The sequence below is a fragment of the Narcine bancroftii genome, chromosome 2 (genome assembly GCF_036971445.1).
Source record: "Narcine bancroftii isolate sNarBan1 chromosome 2, sNarBan1.hap1, whole genome shotgun sequence".
Taxonomy (NCBI): Eukaryota; Metazoa; Chordata; class Chondrichthyes; order Torpediniformes; family Narcinidae; genus Narcine; species Narcine bancroftii.
In genome coordinates this window covers 78,593,142-78,613,565 of record NC_091470.1, presented here as the reverse complement: position 1 = coordinate 78,613,565, position 20,424 = coordinate 78,593,142, and the positions used below count along the sequence as shown (strand labels likewise).

The window sequence follows — 20,424 nt, the reverse complement described above, 5'->3', positions numbered from 1 at the left end:
TGTGCAACAATTTACCAGGATGTTACTTGGAGAATGCGCCTAAAGTCTGCACAAAATTGCTGGAGAGTCTCAGCCAGCAAATCACACCGTGTTCTTTATGTAGCAATGATAAAGATACAATAAACAATGTTTCGGGCCTGAGTCCTTCATCAAGGTATGCGCAAAAAGCAGACTAGGGGCCTGAATAAAATACTGGGGAGAGGGGTGGGGGAGGAGGGCAGGCCCAAAGCCAAGAGGTGGATATGGGAGGGAGGCCACAAGAAAAAAAGAGCTGAGAAGTGATAGGGGGAGGGAATAGCTCTCTGAATGGCGAGGGAAGGGGGTGGAGAGCTGGAGGAAAGAAGATAGAGGGATGGGGAAGAGAGGGAGACAGGGAATGGCTAAATGGAAACTGGAGAAGTCAATGTTAATGCCATCCAGTTGGACAGTGCAGACGGAAAATTAAGTGGTGCTCCTCCAATTGACCGGTGGCTTTGGTTTAGAGGTGCATGAGGCCATGGACAGACATCAGAGGCAAAACTCTTCACCACCTTCGAGAAAATCTACATGGAACACTGCCATCGGAGAGCAGCAGCAACCATGAAGGATCCACAGCACCTAAGACATGCTCTGTTCCCACTGCTAGCATCAGAAAAGAGGTATAGGTGCCACAAAAATCATACCATCAAGTTCAGGAACAGCTGCTACTTCAGAATCCTAAACATAAAACTCAATCAGGGGCTCATTTAAGGACTCTTTCTTGTGCACTTTATTTATGATATCAAGATTTATTTACAGTTTGTTTGCACCTCTTTGTTTATATCTTTATATCTCTCTCTTTTGTATACGTATTTTTTTTCTTGAGTACGGTTTGCACTTCTGGCAGGTAGAAATTCAGCCTGGCTCACAGGAAAAAGAATCAAGGTTGTATGAGATGTCATGGATGTACTCTGACAATAAATCTGAACCTTGAAAATGGCGCAGGAGCGGGCTGCAGATTGGAAATGGGTGGCCACTGGGAGATCCCTGTCATTGCTGTGGACAGAACGAAAGTGCTCAGTGAAGCGACCTCTCAATCTGCATCCAGTCTCTCTGATGTAGAGGGGACCTCAAGGGGAGCACCGGATGCAGTAGATGACCCCCGAAGATTCACAAGTGAATTGTTGCTTCATTTGGAAGGACTGTTTGGGGTCCTGAATGGTGGTGAGGGGGGAGGTGTGGGCCCAAGTTTTGCATTTCCTGCAGCTGTAGGGGAAGATCCTGAGGGTGCAATTAGTGGGAAGGGATGAGTAGATGAAGGAGACACGGGAAGTGGTACCTGCGGAAACTGGAGAGAGAAAGATGCGTCTGGTGGCAGGATCGTGTGGGTAATGGAAATTGCGGAGCATAAATGTTGATTGCGGAGGATTGTAAGTAGCAGGTGAGGACAAGGGGAATCCTGTCATTGTTGTGCCTAGGATAGAGGAGATCAAGGTAGATGTGCGGAAAATGGAAGGGATGCAGGTAACGGCTGAGTTGATGGTGGTAGAGGGGAAGCCATGGTCTTGAAGAAGGAGGACATCTCGAATGATCTAGAATGGAAGACCTCATCCTGGGAGCAAATGCAATGAAGATGGAGGAATTGATAGAAAGGAATAGAATCCTTACAGGGGACAGAGTGTGGTGTAGTCGAGGTAGCTGTAAGAGTTGGTGGGTTTGTTGAGAACATCTGTAGAATATTTGTCTCCTGAGATGGAGTCAGAGAGATTGAGAAAGGGGAGAGGGTCACCAGAGATGAACCAAGTGAATTTGAGGTTGGTGTGCAATTTAGCGGCAAAGTGGATGATAAAGTTGATGAGTTCATCATTGAGTAACATCAATGTAGTTGTTAATGTAATGGAGGAAGAGTTGAGGAGCTTTGCCTGTATAAGCTTGTAGCTTGCATTGCTCCATGTAGCCAACAAAAGGCAGACATACCTGGGACCCATGCGGGTATGACTTGGAGGAAGTTGGATGAATAAAAGGAGAAATTATTAAAGTTGCCAGGTGGTGGAGTGTGGTGGTAGAGGAGGTCAGTTTGGGTATGTTGATGAGAAAGAAACAAGGGGCTTTGAGACCTTCTGTATGGGAGATGGAGGTTTCCAGAGATTGGATGTCCATAGTGAAAATGAGGCAATTGAGTTCAAGGAATTGGAAGTTATTGAAGTGATGGAGGGCATGTGAGCCATTGCCAATATAGGTAGAGAGGGACTGGACCAGGGTGGAAAAATTGAGTCACAGTAGTGTGATACCAGTTCAGTGGGGCTGGAGTACACAGAAACCATGGGTCTTCAAGGACAATTGGGTTTGTGGATCTTGGGTAGGAGGTGGAAACCAGGCAGTGTGGTGTTTGGAACAATGAAGTTGGAAGTCATGGGAGCGATATGACTGAAAGAATGAGGTTAGAGATGGTATGTGGGATGGTGGCTTCATATTTTTTGCTGGGATCTTTTTAAAGGGATAAGTAAGTGGAGGTGTCAGACTTGTCATCTGGACTCTGCAAGGTAGAGGTCAATGCGCCAGACCACCACAGGACCACCCTTGTCTGGGTGTTTGATAGTGAAGTTAGAATTGGTGCAGAGAGAGTGAAGGACGGAACATTCTGAGAAGGTGATATTAGAATAAATGAGAGGAGTTGTGAAGTTGAGATGGTTGATATCTCGTGGCAACTGGAAATATAAAGTATAAATATAAATATTAAAAATATACAGAGCAGGTAGAAGGCTAGGACAAGGTGTCCAAGAGGAGGGAGAAGGCTTAAGGTAGGAGCAGGGGTTTTCATTAGGGGGTGGAGAATCATGGTTGAAGGATCAGGGATGGAGACATGAAAGAAGAGTTTGGCATCATGGTGTGCACAGAAGTCATTGTGGGCAAAGGGGGAAGAAGGTGAGGCCTCAACTGAGGGCAAAGTGTTTCAACTCTGAGAGAGGAAGGTTAGAGGACATAGTAAAGCCAGGCGAGGGTCAAAGTGGGGATGTGGAGTGGAGAGTATTGAGGGGAGTAGGGTGTGGAATCAGGTGGAACTGGAGGGTTGGGGGAGGTGGAGGATTGGGGAGATGAGAGGGTTTAAGTGGTGGGTAGAAGAAGTCAGAGAGGGGAGGTGAAGGGCAGGGGGTCAGAAGAGATTTGGAAGGGAAATGAGAGGGTCTGTGGGTTAGGGGGTGGGAAGAAAGGGGGAGCTCAAAGGAGTAAATGGAGGGGTGAGTAGGGAGAGGTGTGAGGGGACAGAAAAGGGTAAGGAGTGGAGATGGGGAGGGGGGGGATGAAGCAGTGGAGGTATCTAAGCTGTCAGCCTTGCAGAGGCCAAGGTTGGTGTGTGAACTGGTGAGGGAGTCAACATGGATGCCAGTACAGGAGAGGTTAGGACCGGGGTATCAGGGGCTCTGGAGTGTGGATGGTTGGGATGAGGGTGAGTGGCAAAAGTGTCTTATGATGCAAGATTAATAGAGCTAGGGCTTTTCTTATGGGGGTGACTTACTAGAGTTCTACAAGATTATGAGAGGCATAGATAAAGCGGACAGCTGACACCTTTTTCCCAGGGCATCAATAGCAAATACCAGAGAACATCTGCATTAGGTGAGGGGAGGAAAGTTTTTTTTACACAGAAAGTAGTGGGTGCCTGGAATGCATTGTCACTGGTGGTGTTGGAGGCTGGTACAATAGTAACATTTAAAAGGCTGTTAGGCAGGCACATAAATGCAAGAAAAATAGAGAGTTATGGGTGTGAGGTAGGGAAGGTTTAGATTGTTGAGTAGGTTTATATGGGTCCGCACCACATTGTGGGTGTAATATTCTATGTTCAGGCGCTGCCAGACTTGCTGAGAGTTTCCACCATTTTCAATTTATATTTCAAATTTTGAACATTTTTTTATTCCCAAAAGCAGGTACAAAATTTGGAGATGGCAGCTTTGTTGGAAGTGCCGGCTTTTATTTAAGAAAAACTAAAATCTTGTCTCCCTTTTCCAGTGAATGTAACAGATCCCATGCGACTGCTGGAATGAAGAGTGATTGGGAGTTAAGATCAAGAATGAATGGGGACTTGATCTGAATTTATCACTTTCAGATGAGGATTGGACATTACTTCTGTGCCTGGCATTGTTTGTTGTAGTTCAAAGTGGTGCACAGAGTACCAATATCTAAAGTTAAATTGTCTCGATTTTATTCTGATATTGATCCATTATGTGACAAGTGCAAAATCTTTGAGGCTTGCCCTAGTCTGGAAAAATTTTGGATAAACATTTTTCAAACTCTAACAGTGATTTTTAAGATCAAACCCTAACCCTAACCCTGTTAATTGCTTTATTTGGTTTTTCTCAAGGATGTATTTCCGACTTCAACTCTGAAGAAATTTTAGCTTTTACCTCCTCGATAGTGAGATGTCAATTTGATGAAATGGAAAGACAGCACCTCACCTACTCATACTCAATGGTTACAGGAGGTCATGTCCTTCCTAAGTTGAGAAAAAAAAATCAGATATAATATTAAAAATGTAAAGTTTAATTTTCAGAAGATGTTGGGTCCATTCATGGATTACTATCACAATTTAAAGATTTTTGAATGCTCTGGAGATGCACTGTCCAGTTTCTGGAAGTCATTATTCGATTCATATGTTTATTATTTATATCAGTTAACCTTGTTTAGAGAGAGGGGTTTGTTTATAATTTTTTTTCCTTTTTAGGAAATTAGATGAAGATGTGTTTAACCGACAATTGTAAACATAGATCATATTAAACAAGGTGAAGAATTTTTCTCTGAGAAGTATAAATTCCCTTTTTTAAAAGGGAATTTTATTTATAACTTACTTTAAAAGAAAGTTATTTTTATCTCAAGTTTTCAATATTACCTTTAGATATGCTATAAGAATGTGCAAATTGTTAATTCAATTCAATCCTAGACTCAATGTTTTAGATAAGATTAAGTTAGGCAAAGAATTATGGATATGTTTTCCATCTGCCTTCGATGTATTTTATCTATTTTATACACATGATATGGTTTATGTCATTTATTAGATGATTATGTGTATATGTTCTCTATTAAACTCAATAAAAATATTTTTAAAAAGCAGGGGTGGGAATTTGTAAAAAGTGGGGAGCGTGGGAGTGGATGCGTGGGGTAGGGCAAAGTGTAGCTTGTCCCTGGAGTCCTTCAATCAGGATCACAGGTTATCTGCTTGTGTTTGTGGGATCTTGCACAATCTGGCTGCCTGGCATGTTTTCAACACAAGGACTTGGACTCAACTTGAAGAGGATGTTATCCTGATGTGATGAATATGCGTATGGCATTCAGATTCTGTTTATTCCAGGTGTAGGGATGGATGATTGGCTCATGTCCATTGAGATCACCCAATCAGTAACTTTCCAAGTTAGTTGATGGCTTGCATGGATGTCAATATTCTCAAGAAGGAGGTCCCTGGAAAAGCTATTTGCATTTGCTGGGTTGGAGTCACTGTTGTTGCATCTTGTCAACTTCATGTTTATGTTCAAAAGGCCAGAGGGCTTCTCAATGTTACCTGATGCTCAGGATAGCCAGGATTCAATGTGAATTTTAGCAAAGAACAGGAAGCCTGCTGATACCACTCCCACCACCTCTTGTCCCAATCCTGTGCCGGTTGACTCTGGCTGCACTAGAATCAGATGGCAACCTGGATGCATCCTGATTCATGTGGCTCATTTCCACACAGATTCTGGTGACTAGGCAATCTATCTGCTTATTGGTTTCTGAATACTTCTTCTTTGGCTTGGCTTCGCGGACGAAGATTTATGGAGGGGGTAAAAAGTCCACGTCAGCTGCAGGCTCGTTTGTGGCTGACCAGTCCGATGCGGGACAGGCAGACACGATTGCAGCGGTTGCAAGGGAAAATTGGTTGGTTGGGGTTGGGTGTTGGGTTTTTCCTCCTTTGCCTTTTGTCAGTGAGGTGGGCTCTGCGGTCTTCTTCAAAGGAGGCTGCTGCCCGCCAAACTGTGAGGCGCCAAGATGCACGGTTTGAGGCGTTATCAGCCCACTGGCGGTGGTCAATGTGGCAGGCACCAAGAGATTTCTTTAGGCAGTCCTTGTACCTTTTCTTTGGTGCACCTCTGTCACGGTGGCCAGTGGAGAGCTCGCCATATAATACGATCTTGGGAAGGCGATGGTCCTCCATTCTGGAGACGTGACCCATCCAGCGCAGCTGGATCTTCAGCAGCGTGGACTCGATGCTGTCGACCTCTGCCATCTCGAGTACCTCGACGTTAGGGGTGTGAGCGCTCCAATGGATGTTGAGGATGGAGCGGAGACAACGCTGGTGGAAGCGTTCTAGGAGCCGTAGGTGGTGCCGGTAGAGGACCCATGATTCGGAGCCGAACAGGAGTGTGGGTATGACAACGGCTCTGTATACGCTTATCTTTGTGAGGTTTTTCAGTTGGTTGTTTTTCCAGACTCTTTTGTGTAGTCTTCCAAAGGCGCTATTTGCCTTGGCGAGTCTGTTGTCAATCTCATTGTCGATCCTTGCATCTGATGAAATGGTGCAGCCGAGATAGGTAAACTGGTTGACCGTTTTGAGTTTTGTGTGCCCGATGGAGATGTGGGGGGGCTGGTAGTCATGGTGGGGAGCTGGCTGATGGAGGACCTCAGTTTTCTTCAGGCTGACTTCCAGGCCAAACATTTTGGCAGTTTCCGCAAAGCAGGACGTCAAGCGCTGAAGAGCTGGCTCTGAATGGGCAACTAAAGCGGCATCATCTGCAAAGAGTAGTTCACGGACAAGTTTCTCTTGTGTCTTGGTGTGAGCTTGCAGGCGCCTCAGATTGAAGAGACTGCCATCCGTGCGGTACCGGATGTAAACAGCGTCTTCATTGTTGGGGTCTTTCATGGCTTGGTTCAGCATCATGCTGAAGAAGATTGAAAAGAGGGTTGGTGCGAGAACACAGCCTTGCTTCACGCCATTGTTAATGGAGAAGGGTTCAGAGAGCTCATTGCTGTATCTGACCCGACCTTGTTGGTTTTCGTGCAGTTGGATAATCATGTTGAGGTTTCTGAATACTTAAGAGATGTTAAAATAGTCAAAAATTTAGTCAGTCATATCTGGGCCTTGTGGCTCTGAAACTCTCTCTCTCTCTTGTAAACAGCGACCACCAATATATTACAGCGCCAGAGATCCAGCTTCCAATCTGGCCTTGTCCATTTGACCCCTCAACTGCGTGGGTTCTCTCTGAGTACGATTTCCTCCCACCCCCCTAAAACATACAGTCTTCGCAAATTAATTGCATGACACGGGTTTCATGGACTGTCTGAAAAGGCTTTTTACAATGCTGCATTGTTAAAATTACACCTCCTTCCTCCATGGGCCCTGGTATTTGCTCTTTATTCAAGGCTCCTTAGCATAGCTTGGTCATATTTTGTATAACTTGGTCCACAGATTCACCACCTTCTGGCTGAAGAACCTTCTCATCTCTGTTCTAAAGGCGAGACCTTTTATTCTGAGCCTGTGGTCCCTGCCCTTTGACTCTTCCAGTATTGGAAGCAGCAGGAAGGTATGGTTCACAGGGAATTTTACCATCCTGGAGGCATTCCCAACACACTGCTCTGACCTCTTCACTCTGTCAGGAAAATGCTAAAAACCTCAAATAAAAAGCAAAAGATTCCAGAATTCCACAATCTGTGAGCAGGAAAATGGAGTTACTGTTTCAGGACACACGCTGTTGGAAACTGGGAGGTGAAAGAGATTTGCTTGATGTTACAGGAAGTGTGAAGGAAGGATGGGACAAAGAGAATAGCTCCAATGGGACTATGATTGACGTGATAACCAGTTGCTGATGAAGGCGAACTGTTGATAGTGTGATGAGAGTCTTTCGAGAGAGGCCAAGTGATTGGGTATATTTAAAGCAGAGGCTGGTAGGTTCTTGATTAGTAAATGTGTCAAAAGTTATGGGAGAAGGTTGCAAATTGGGATTGAGAGGAAAAAAAATGCATGATTTGAATGGTGGGGTAAGCCTAATTCTGCTCCAATGTCTTTGGGCTCTGCACAGCAGCAGATGCTGTTGAAACAGAGACTTGTGGTTGCCCTGGGATGGCTGGTGTTTTGGGTAGTTCTTGAGGAATCACCAAATGCAACCCTGTGATGCAGTTAAGCCAAGAACCCCAGTGCAGGTAGGAGGTGTGAATTTTCTGCTGGGGTCCACATCAAAGGAGACTAACACATTCAATGCTAACTGTGAGCATATATCTGGTACACAGTGACTGATCCACCCTCTCACCTCCACTTATTCCTTCTCATCTCATGTTCAAGCCCTCACCTCTCACTTCCTTCTGTAGTTACCATGACATGATTGTTCCTCCAGCTCACGGACACCATGGTTTTTTTTCTTTCCACTGCCTGGGGACTGATTGTAGTGTGGAGCAATGACAAGAGCAGCACAGCAGAAAATGGTCAGCACCTAGGGCAGGGGAGTTACAGGCATAGTTGGAGTGCTGATTGCGGTGGGAGTGATAATCTGAATATGCCCACTACTGGCATAGCAACATCCTGTGTAAACTGAAGATGGTGCTTGATACATAAAGCATGGAAACTGGTACTTCAACTTATCCAAGTTGTTCAGGGAGCCAGCCTGAGGTAGTTCCGTTGGCCTCCTCCTGGCCCTCGTACAATGCTTCTCCAAGTATGGAGCCTCCACAGTCTTAAAAATGGAGCAGAACCAAGGTCCCCCATGAAAACTACAGGAAAGTTCTCCACCCTGTCACAGACATTCCCTCTGTCCTTCAGACATGCTTCTCTCTGCAACAAAAGCACACTTGCTTTCTCACTTGAGAAACACTGAACCGCAGATGCCGTAATTTTGAGCAAGCAAAGAGAGCCTAGGATGGGGGTGGAGGTGCAGAGATCTCAGCCAATCAGTCAACATCCATGGAGACAAATGGTCAGTCAATGCTTCTGGACAGGATCCTTTTTCAAGCCTAGTTATGGTCTCAATAATGGATCCCGATAGGTGTTGATTATTTATTTCTCATCTTGGATGCTGTTTGACCTGCTGAGTCTCTCCAGCTCCTCCTTGTTTCCTCTCACTTCCCCAGACCTGGTTTAGGTGCCAATGACCTGAAAAATGAACGGCTTCTCTCTCCACAGAGGCTACCTGACCTGTTAGAGTACCCCAGCATTTCCTGTTTCTACCTCATCTCCCATGTTCTCCCCTTCTTATGTTTTAAAGTTCATTATCATTCAATTGTATACATACAACCCGACGCAACAGCATTCTATGGTCCTGAATACAAAAACTTGCATAAACATAACACACATACAGACAAATGATACACATGCAAGAAAATATATTCATATACAAAAATAAATAAATATTGTTAAATAAATAATGGAGCATCAGCAAGTTTGTATGAGCAGTTCATCAGTCGATCAGCAGTCTCATTGCTCAAGGAAAGAAGCTGTTTCTCAGCCTGGTGGTTCTGGCTCTTATACTTCTGTTTCTCTTTCATGACAGGAGTACCTGGAAGATGCAGCGTGCGAGGTCAATAGAGGTTCTCAATGATTTTGTGAACCCTCTTCAGACACAAGATCCTGGTAGTTCACATCGATGGGGGGAGGGAGGCAGACCCCAGTGATCCCCTCTGCCACTCTTATGGTCCTGTGGATTGACCTCCGATCCATTTTTCTGTAGCAACCGTACCACACTGTGATGCAACTGGCCAGGACGCTCTCAAAAGAGCTCCTACAGAAGGTTGACATAATGGTGGTTGGTAGCCTTGCCCGTCTCAGTCTTCTCAGTAAGTGCAGTTACGGTGGCCAGACGTGGATAGATGTGCCTCTTGGTGTACAATTCAGCAGAAAAGTCCTGTGCTCCATTCTTGGCCTGTGCCTGGTTTAACTGGATCTCAGCGAATCAGCATGGGAGGGGGGGGGCATTCAGGGTGTAGGGGTGGAATGTGAAGGAGTCACTGGGATTCCCTTTTGTTGACCCCAGTATGAATGAGCAGTTGCCTATTTTGGGTAAGAGGTTTTGGGTGAAGGAGGGAGGAAGGATAAGCATACATTCATGTGAGCATGAAAGGGATCTGTAGTCAAAGGGGAGAGGGGCAGGATCCAGGGGATAGGTTGCTCCACGCCTTCTTTCTTTTCCCCCAGGGATCTCGCCACCGTTTATACCTTTCGGGAAAGTTGGCCTCTGCCAAGCGGTGTCAACAGAACACCTGCAGAGAAGTCAGGTGAAGCGAAAGACATTCAGCTCTGAGATTTGGACTTCGATCCGGGCAGGCAGCTGGGGCTGAGCTCTCTTCCGCCCGTCCGCGGGGAAATGGGTGGTGCAGTGAGTTAATGCGGATCACTGCACCCGGCCAAAGACAATCTGCCAGAGGAACTCAGCGGGTCCAGTAGCACCATCAGTAGGAGAAAAAGAATGGTCGTCGCCTGGAGCTGAGAACCCAGCAGACACCCCATGACAAGGTTTTCTAAAAGACTGTACACAGAGTGTGGCATGCCAGAAGTCACCAGTTATAATTAGAACCCCTTTCTCCATAAGCACAGCCCATTGATTTCCTAATTCTCTCCCTCATCCAGTATTTTTATTCGTGCCTTCTCTTCATATTCTCCTGAAGGTGGAGGAACCCCGGACCAGTTTATGCATCCTGACCACCATGACACCCCCACCTCCCCCTCCCCCCACCTCCCCCCTCCCCTCCCCCCCACCTCCTCCCCCCTCCCCCTCCCCCCTCCCCTCCCCTCCCCTCCCCTCCCCCACCTCCCCCCTCCCCTCCCCCCACCTCCCACCTCCCCCCTCCCCTCCCCCCCACCTCCTCCCCCCTCCCCCACCTCCTCCCCCCTCCCCCTCCCCTCCCCCTCCCCTCCCCTCCCCTCCCCCTCCCCTCCCCCTCCCCTCCCCTCCCCTCCCCCCACCATGCAGCCGCAGCAAGCCCGAGCGCTGTCCGGCAGAGGCAGCCACAACCCACCTCGGTGACACCCATCGCAAAGTTTGGGCTGAGGGAGGGGAGGGGGAGCCGCCACACTTGTGTCCCGCGGACAGGTTGGGGGATCACCCGGGGCTTATTCCGGGTGACGGGAGTTTGACCGACCTTATTCCATCCCAGCCCTGTTGGCTTGAGAACAGTTTTCATTGACTTGTTCTGGCCCATCCCTATTGCCCTTTGCCGCTGTTCCCCACCGCTGCTGGGGAGGAGATTCAGGACTCAGACCCGGCACTGAACGCACATTTGTAACCACATTAAATTACATTTAAACACAGGTAAGTGGCTTCCACAGGGGTGGAGGGTAGAAAATCGCAATGTCTCGGGGCAGGCTTTCAGGCTGATTCGAAGTCAGTTAGAATGATATCGATGGCTCTCGGGAGCTGCGGGCGTTTCTGAGATCAGTGGGTTTAATTGTGGATTCCTCCGCCCTTTCCCTCTGCCACACACTCCAGCTTCAGCATTCGGGCTTACCAAGGCCATGCCGGGGAACAGACCGACAGAATAAATCCTGCGAGATAATAAATTCAATCAGTTTCGTTGCTCCGAAAATCCTCACTGTGAATAAATAGTCCAATTACAGTGAGAATCCCACCCTGAATAAACAGGGGCCCTGTCCAGTTACAGTGAGAATCCCACCCTGAATAACCAGGGGCCCTGTCCAATTACAGTGAGAATCCCACCCTGAATAAACAGGGACCCTGTCCAGTTACAATGAGAATCCCACCCTGAATAAACAGGGGCCCTGTCCAATTACAGTGAGAATCCCACCCTGAATAAACAGGGGCCCTGTCCAGTTACAGTGAGAATCCCACCCTGAATAACCAGGGGCCCTGTCCAATTACAGTGAGAATCCCACCCTGAATAAACAGGGACCCTGTCCAGTTACAATGAGAATCCCACCCTGAATAAACAGGGGCCCTGTCCAGTTACAGTGAGAATCCCACCCTGAATAACCAGGGGCCCTGTCCAATTACAGTGAGAATCCCACCCTGAATAAACAGGGACCCTGTCCAGTTACAATGAGAATCCCACCCTGAATAAACAGGGGCCCTGTCCAATTACAGTGAGAATCCCACCCTGAATAAACAGGGGCCCTGTCCAATTACAGTGAGAATCCCACCCTGAATAAGCAGGGTCCAGTCCAGTTAAAGTGAGAATCCCACCCTGAATGAACGGGGGCCCTGTCCAATTACAGTGAGAATCCCACCCTGAATAAACAGGGGCACTGTCCAGTTACAGTGAGAATCCCACCCTGAATAAACAGGGGCCCTGTCCAATTAAAGTGAGAATCCCACCCTGAATAAACAGGGGCACTGTCCAGTTACAGTGAGAATCCCACCCTGAATAAACAGGGGCCCTGTCCAATTACAGTGAGAATCCCACCCTGAATAAACAGGGGCCCTGTCCAATTACAGTGAGAATCCCACCCTGAATAAACAGGGGCCCTGTCCAGTTACAGTGAGAATCCCACCCTGAATAAACAGGGACCCTGTCCAGTTACAGTGAGAATCCCACACTGAATAAACAGGGGCTCTGTCCAGTTACAGTGAGAATCCCACCCTGAATAACCAGGGGCCCTGTCCAATTACAGTGAGAATCCCACCCTGAATAAACAGGGACCCTGTCCAGTTACAATGAGAATCCCACCCTGAATAAACAGGGGCCTTGTCCAATTACAGTGAGAATCCCACCCTGAATAAACAGGGACCCTGTCCAGTTACAGTGAGAATCCCACCCTGAATAACCAGGGGCCCTGTCCAATTACAGTGAGAATCCCACCCTGAATAAACAGGGACCCTGTCCAGTTACAATGAGAATCCCACCCTGAATAAACAGGGGCCTTGTCCAATTACAGTGAGAATCCCACCCTGAATAAACAGGGGCCCTGTCCAATTACAGTGAGAATCCCACACTGAATAAACAGGGGCCCTGTCCAGTTACAGTGAGAATCCCACCCTGAATAACCAGGGGCCCTGTCCAATTACAGTGAGAATCCCACCCTGAATAAACAGGGACCCTGTCCAGTTACAATGAGAATCCCACCCTGAATAAACAGGGGCCTTGTCCAATTACAGTGAGAATCCCACCCTGAATAAACAGGGGCCCTGTCCAATTACAGTGAGAATCCCACCCTGAGTAAACAGGGGCCCTGTCCAATTACAGTGAGAATCCCACCCTGAATAAGCAGGGTCCAGTCCAGTTAAAGTGAGAATCCCACCCTGAATAAACAGGGGCCCTGTCCAATTAAAGTGAGAATCCCACCCTGAATAAACAGGGGCACTGTCCAGTTACAGTGAGAATCCCACCCTGAATAAACAGGGGCCCTGTCCAATTACAGTGAGAATCCCACCCTGAATAAACAGGGGCCCTTTCCAATTACAGTGAGAATCCCACCCTGAATAAACAGGGGCCCTGTCCAATTACAGTGAGAATTCCACCCTGAATAAACAAGGACCCTATCCAGTTACAGAGAGATTCCCCACCCTGAATATGGTCAGGTGACAAGCTTTCTATTGACATATACTACAAACCCTCTAACTACCTGGACTACACTTCCTCACTACACCCCAATCCATCCCCATCTCTCAATTTCTCTGTCTACGCTGCACCTCTTCCCAAGATGAAGTCTTCCATTCCAGAGTCTCTGAATGTTTGTCTTCGTCACAAACGTGACTTCCTCTCCACCCCACTCATCTGCCCTGCCCCCTCTGCCTCCAGACCAATAAACGTAGTATCCCAATTATCCTCATCTACCACCCCACCAGCCACTGTATCCAACACATCATCTGCCAGAATTTCTGACACTTACTACAGGATCCCACCACCAGACACATTTTTCCCTCTCCTTCCCTCTCGGCCTTCTGGAGGGACCGCTCCCTCCACGATTCCCTTGTGCACTCATCCCTCCCCATATATCTTGAATTATAGTTCAGCACAATATCATGGACTGAAGGGCCTAAACTGTGCTGTTATGCTAGTATCACCATCTTGACTGAACTCAGAGTCTCTCCTGAGAAAGGATGGCCTGACAGATGGTTTACAAGGATGAAGGACTCTTCCATCTATTGGCCTCCAACTGACCCAGCATGCACCCTTCAACGGCAGACATCTGGATGGGTGGCAATGCCCCTCCTTCCCCCACCTCCTCCCCCCACCTCCTCCCCCCCTCCTCCCCTCCCCTCCCCCCCTCCTCCCCCCCTCTTCCCCTCCCTCCTCTCCCCCTCCTCTCCTCCTCCTCCCCCCCTCTACAGAGATGAATAGCTACATTTTTTGTGGTACCACTCAGAAAAGGTGTTTTTTTTAGCGGGCTTGGGGAAGGGAGATGGATGTCAGCCTTTGTGACAAGAAGGAAGGGCACTGAGTGCAGGGCTAGAAAAATTATTTTTCTAAAAAAAAGAAGCTGAACATTAATGAGTTCACGGATGTTTGAAGGTGACAGCGTATCACAGAGTTCGCACAAATCAAGTTCAGCTGTAGGCTGCCAGAAAGAGAAGCAGACTCTAATTTTAGCAACAGTCTACATCACACTGATATTTACAGAATGTTAAAAAGTACCTAGACTTTTGTTTGTGGTTTCCTCTTTTATTTTGTCTGGGCTGTTAGTTGCTGCAATTTCCAAGGCTAGGTAGGGACATATGAGTCTCTCTCACTCCTTGCCAGTCCCTCACTCAACGCTGTGATCTGCTCTGTCCTGAACTTTGGAGGAAACTCCTATGACTCTAGAATGAAAGGAGAGTGACTGCTTCTGGACAGACTCAAGGGAAAGAAGAGTAATTATTCCCATTGTCAGCTACTTAAAGCCTGCTCTCTGTTGCAGTGTCCCACTCTCTCCTTTGGCGGCACTGTGACACCAAGTTGCCTGCGTTCCCAATACATGTTGTGTTCTTGGCCCCAACTGGGGAGCTATGGTTAGCTTCAGACCATTTTGCTGGCCAGACCCTAATCCCCCAACCGACCCTGTCCAAACTTATAAGTTCGTTCACTAACTTCCTTACTGGGTGCAGCTGTGTCAGGGGCTGCCCTTGGGCCTGGCGAGACTTGGATGATGATGAGAGTTTATTGTCATATACATAAGTACGATGGACAGAAGATCTGAAATTCTTGCTTCCTGCTGCTAAAATACACTAATGGACAATAAGTATAAATTAAATTACCATCCAAAAGAGCAATAAAATGTAACGCCAGCTGAGGTGGATGCAGGCCAATATCGAGGATGTTGCCGGGACTTGAGGAGCTGAGTTCTAAGGAAAGGTTGAATAGGTTTGGACTTTATTCTCTGGAGCTTCAGAGAATGAGGGGAAATTTGATGGAGGTATACAAAATTATGAGGGGTATAGATGGGACAAGAGCAAGAGGATACGCGTTAAGGATGAAAGGTGAAAAGTTTAAAGGGAACTTCATGCAGAGAGTGGTGAGAGTGTGGAACGAGCTGCCAACAGAGATGGTGGATGTGGGTTTGATTTCTGCACAAGAAAAATGTGGATAAGAACATAGATGGAAGGTGTATGGGTGCAGGACATTGGGACTAGGCAGAATAACAGTTTGGCATGGACTAGATGGGATGAAGGGCCTGTTTCTCTTCTGCAGTGTTCTATGTTGCAGTGAACTGCAGGTCTGGGCAATAGATGAGAATGCCCTGGCCTCACACACTCAAGCCTCAAAGCCCATGCTGTGCCGATGGTTCAGAGTCATTCAGCATGGAAAAAGACCCTCTAACCCAACACATCCATGTTGACCATCAAATTTTTTGTTTTAAATTTATTTTAAACATTCCCATCAATTCTCCCTGTAGATCCTACCACTCCCCCACACACACAGGGTAATTGTCAGCAGTCAGCTAACCCATCAACCTGTGCGTCTTCAGGATGTGGGAGGAATCTGAAGCACCTGGTGAAACCCCTGCAGTCCTCGGGAGAACGTGCAAACTCCACGTAGACAGCACCAGAGGTCAAGATTGAGCCTGGGTCTCGCATTGCCATTGGGAAGAGCAGCGCGAGTAGCTGCCCTGTTGTGCTCTCCTTTCAGCTGAGGCTTCGTGACAACAAGGTCTTATCCATTCTCTCAGGAGAACCTGTGATAATACTGAGAAGGTGAGGAGAGGTAGCTTCTTGTTCCTACTATCTAACCCACAACTAAAATTAGTGAATACAGTAAAACCCCAGTTATTTAGAACTCAAGCAATTGGCAAAAATTTTTTGCAGAATATAAAGACAAAAAAATGAAAGTTTAGAATTAGCGCACCTCGCCATTAGATCAGAAATCAACATGCAATCTCAAACAACCAGAAAATACACTTATCTGCCATTTACCAATCACCATAGGTGCCGGATACCAGGAACCTATGACCAGAGACCAGAGATACCCTCTGTTCTGCATTATGTTATCTGGGCAATACCTTACTGCTGTTTGTAACACCTTTCTGTGGACAGTTTGCACACTGTACCCCCACACAATGATTTGGTGTGAGTAACGGCACTGCAGAAATATGAGGTCCTTCTATTGTCAGCTCCATTGCAAGCCATCTCCTGGACTTTGACAAGAGGAAGCAGTTTGAGTGAGAAACTTGAAGCAATGTTGCGATACCAAGGAGTACACTGGAGTGCATTGTGGAGAGTTTTCACTCCATCCTGACTCCAGTGACATCGCACATACAATTCTTCTGTCAAGGGGGAAATTACTTCTTGTGACAGCCGTCACTCTTTGTTGTGTCAAGATTATAGAGCACTAAGAAAGAAGCTGGAGAAGACCTTTTGGCCCATCATATCTTCTCTGCTATTCAGTTAGATCTTCTACCTCAGTGTGACTTTCCCTCACTAACCCCATATCACAGTTCCTTATTATCCAGAAGTATATTGGTCTCTGCTATGACTAGACACGGTGATTGAGCTTCATAGCAAAGATTCATCATCTACGGTTGAATAAATCTCTTCTCATTTTAGTTCTGAATGACCAATTCCTGACTATCTTTCTTCTCTTTCCGTGGCTGCTGTACTATAAGCTGCAGCCAACATTTCTGAATAAACCACATCAGGCTGTGATAACGTCAGAGGATCACTTCTTCAGATTAACTCCACTTACATATTCAGTCACATCCTCTTCTGTAATTATTCCTTCACAGTTGTCTTCATAACTACGGATACATTTAAATACCAAATATTCGGCTAAAACTTTCTTTCTTTTTAAAATATTTAATATTTTAATATCTAAGCAATTGAATGACACAATTATACAATGTGCAATACATTAAAAAATATAGGATGGCACACATTGGTAATAATGTAGTAACAAAAAGAAACCCTCCCAACCCAAAAGAAAGACAAAGGAAGAATAGTTCTTTTCAAATGAATTATATATTTCTTCTTTTTTAAAAATAACGGAAAAGGCACACAATTGTCTTTCCTTCTCATTCTGTATTATTCACAGTTGAACAAAGCCATCTTCTGTTATATTATCCAGTTTAAAAAAAAGGAAACCTAAACAAATTTTTTAAAAAGGGCTCAAACTTAATATGGGCAATAAAGATGCTGTTTAGTATATTTGATGCCATGAGCTCAAAGGCATCAATGTATACAGAGCTAAATTCTGGGTTGAGATGCATTAGTGGGAGAAACAGAATGGTTAATGAAGAACCATAGAACACTACAACACTGAAACAGGCCATTCAACCCATCTAGCCCGTGCCAAATTATCTTTTCACCTAGTCGCATCGACCTGCACCTGGACCATAACTCCATACCCCTCCCATCCATGTTCCTACCTAAATTTCTTTTCAATGTTGAAATCAAACCAACATCCACCACCTGCACTGGCAGCTCGATCCACACTCTCACCATCCTGAATGAAGACATTACCCCTCATGCACCCCTTAAAATTTTCACCTTTCACCCTTAACCCATGTTCTCTCATTCTTGTCTCATGTAACCATGGTGATAAAAGCCTACTTGCATTTATCTATACCCATTACATTTCGCTACATTTCTATCATCCTTCAACACTCCAGGGAATAAAGCCCTAACCTATTCAACCTATCCCTATAACTCAGTAACATCCTTGTAAATGTTACCTGCACTTTCAATCTTATTGATATCTTTTTTGTCAGTAAGTGACCAAAACTGCACATAGTGCTCCAAATTTGGCCTCACTAATGTCTTAAAATTAAATTTAGACATACAGCATGGTAACTGACCATTTCTGTCCACCGGTCCCAGCTGCTCAATTTACACCAAATTAGCCTGCACCCATGTTTCGAATGGTGGGAGGAAACCAGAGCCCCTGGGAACAACCCATGCAGACATGGGGAGAACATACAAACTACTTACAGACTGTGGGATTCAAACCCAGGTCCGGTCCCAATTGCTAGCGCTGTGAATGCATTGCGCTAACCGCTATGCCAACTGTGATATCTTGTACAGCTTTAACATAACATCCCAACTCCTGAACCACTAGTTTGATTTATGAAGGCCAGTTTGCCGAAAGTTCTCTTCACAATCCTATTCACCTGTAAATCCATTTTTAAGAAATTAAGTATATGTCTTCCCCGATTCTTCTGTTCTACACTTTGTCCTCCCAAAGTTCATTACCTCACACTGCATTAAATTCCATCTGCAATTTTACAGCCCATTTTTCCAGCTGGTGCAGTTCCTTCTGCAAGCTTTGAAAACCTTCTTCACTGTCCACAACACCTCCAATCTTGTGTCATCTGCAAATTTGCTGATCCAGTTTACCACAGTATTATCCAGATCCTTGCTATAGATGACAAAGAACAACCCAGCGCCGATCCCTGAGACATACCACTAGTCACAGGCCTCCAATCAGAGAGGCATCATCTACCACCAGTCTCTGTCTTCTCCTGCAAAGCCAACATTGAATCCAGTTTACAACCTCTTTCAGAATACCAAGCGACTGAACCTTCATGGCCAACCTCCCAAGCGGGACCTTGTAAATGGCCTCACTAAAGTCATGTAGACAACATCAACTGACTTTTCTTCATCGACTTTCCTGATAACCTCCTCAAAAACTCTGTAAAGTTAATTAGACATGACCTTCCACGCACAAAGCCATGTTGATTATTCTGAATCAGTCCCAGCCTATCCAAGTACATATATCCAGTCTCTTAGGATATCTTTCAATAACTTACCCACTAGTGATGCCAGGTTCACTGGCCTATAAATACTCATTATTGTTCGAGTGTTTCTTAAAAAGCAGAAAAACATTAGCTATCCTTCAATTATCTGGCACCTTATCCGTGGCTAAGGATTTTTTGAATACCTCTGTCAGGGCTACAGCAATTCTGCATTTGGCCCCCTCAAGTTTCAACTGAATATCTTGTCAGGGCTTGGGAGTTTATCCACCCTTTTTACCTCAAGACAGCAGGGACTTTCTCTTCTGTAATTTATATATGGTCTATGACCTCACTGCTCTTTTGTCTCACTTCTAAAGGATCAGTATCCGTCTTCCGATTTTCACAAATTCCACTTGACTCAAATTTCCATCCTCGCCATTTCTGATCCTTGCTCACAATTCACTCAGCACCTGCTACATTCCCTGCCTCCATCCTGCCTCATTTCCTCCCACCTTCATTGCCTTTACAGCGCCAGTGATCGGGACTGGACAGGGGTTAAAATCCCGTGCTGTCTGTAAGGAGTTCTCCCTGTGTCTGTGTGGTTTTTCTCTGGGGGCTTCGGTTTCCTCCCACCATTCTCAAATATACTGGGGGTGTATGTTAAATGGGGGTAAATTGGGTGGCACGGGCTTGTGGGCCTGTTACCACGCTGTGTGTCTAAATTTAAATTAAAAAAAATCTTGCCAAATCCCAGACTTTATAACATCTACCGTTGCTTCCTGAAAAAGCTAGGCAAATGCCTGTTTGTGGGTGAAGGGCAATGGCTCGTGGATGCAAGTCCCCCACCTTAGAAACTCTCACCTTATGCCTCCTGAGCTCTCGTGGGACTTTGAGAGAACTCTATGCTCTGTCAAGGCGGTTGGATGGTGCCATGACTGGGAATGGAAAGTATGGCAATAAAAAAAAACTATGACATCATGTGACCTGTAAAAATTATACCACTCTTTGTAAAATGTGCATGAAAAATCAATTTTTCTTAGAAGATCTTCTCACCATGTGCATGATAGAGAGTTGCCATGGCAATATTCTCATTATGATATGAACACCGATTAGGTGTCCCTACATAATTTAGTGTTGCCATGGTAATAGCTCCCAGTTACCTCATTGAACTTTCTTGTTTGGTGGTGTGGTTCATTTAACAATAGCACCTTGTTAGTTGGGTTTATCATCCAGTAATACACATGGCATCCAGCGAGATTTCACCTTGCATTAATATTAACATTTAATGAGATTGAATCAGTGTGCCTAGAGGCTACCTAAACAGACTTTTAATTCTCACCTCCAACTCCGATGAAACAGAAAATGGTGGGAACACTCAGCAGGTCAGGCAGCATCCATGGAAAGAGAAGCGGAGTTACATTTTT

General features: G+C 45.9%; 1 protein-coding gene and 1 long non-coding RNA gene across 2 annotated transcripts in view; one reads left to right on the top strand and one right to left on the bottom strand.

Annotated features, from left to right (window-relative positions):
- The window catches only part of rad51b (RAD51 paralog B), a 644,462-nt gene extending 639,690 nt beyond the window's left edge, over nucleotides 1-4,772 (top strand). Inside the window, exon 12 of the mRNA XM_069917186.1 lies at nucleotides 3,964-4,772. The gene's annotated coding sequence lies outside the window, so the exon portion shown is untranslated. The remainder of the gene's footprint in view (nucleotides 1-3,963) is intronic.
- A 6,408-nt stretch (nucleotides 4,773-11,180) lies between these two features.
- Nucleotides 11,181-20,047, bottom strand: LOC138753784 (uncharacterized). Its single transcript, XR_011351430.1, has 3 exons — nucleotides 19,862-20,047; nucleotides 17,017-17,068; nucleotides 11,181-11,446 (listed from the first exon to the last, which is right to left on the bottom strand). It is a non-coding gene; the product is annotated as an uncharacterized lncRNA (long non-coding RNA).
- Between the last annotated feature and the right edge of the window lie 377 nt (nucleotides 20,048-20,424).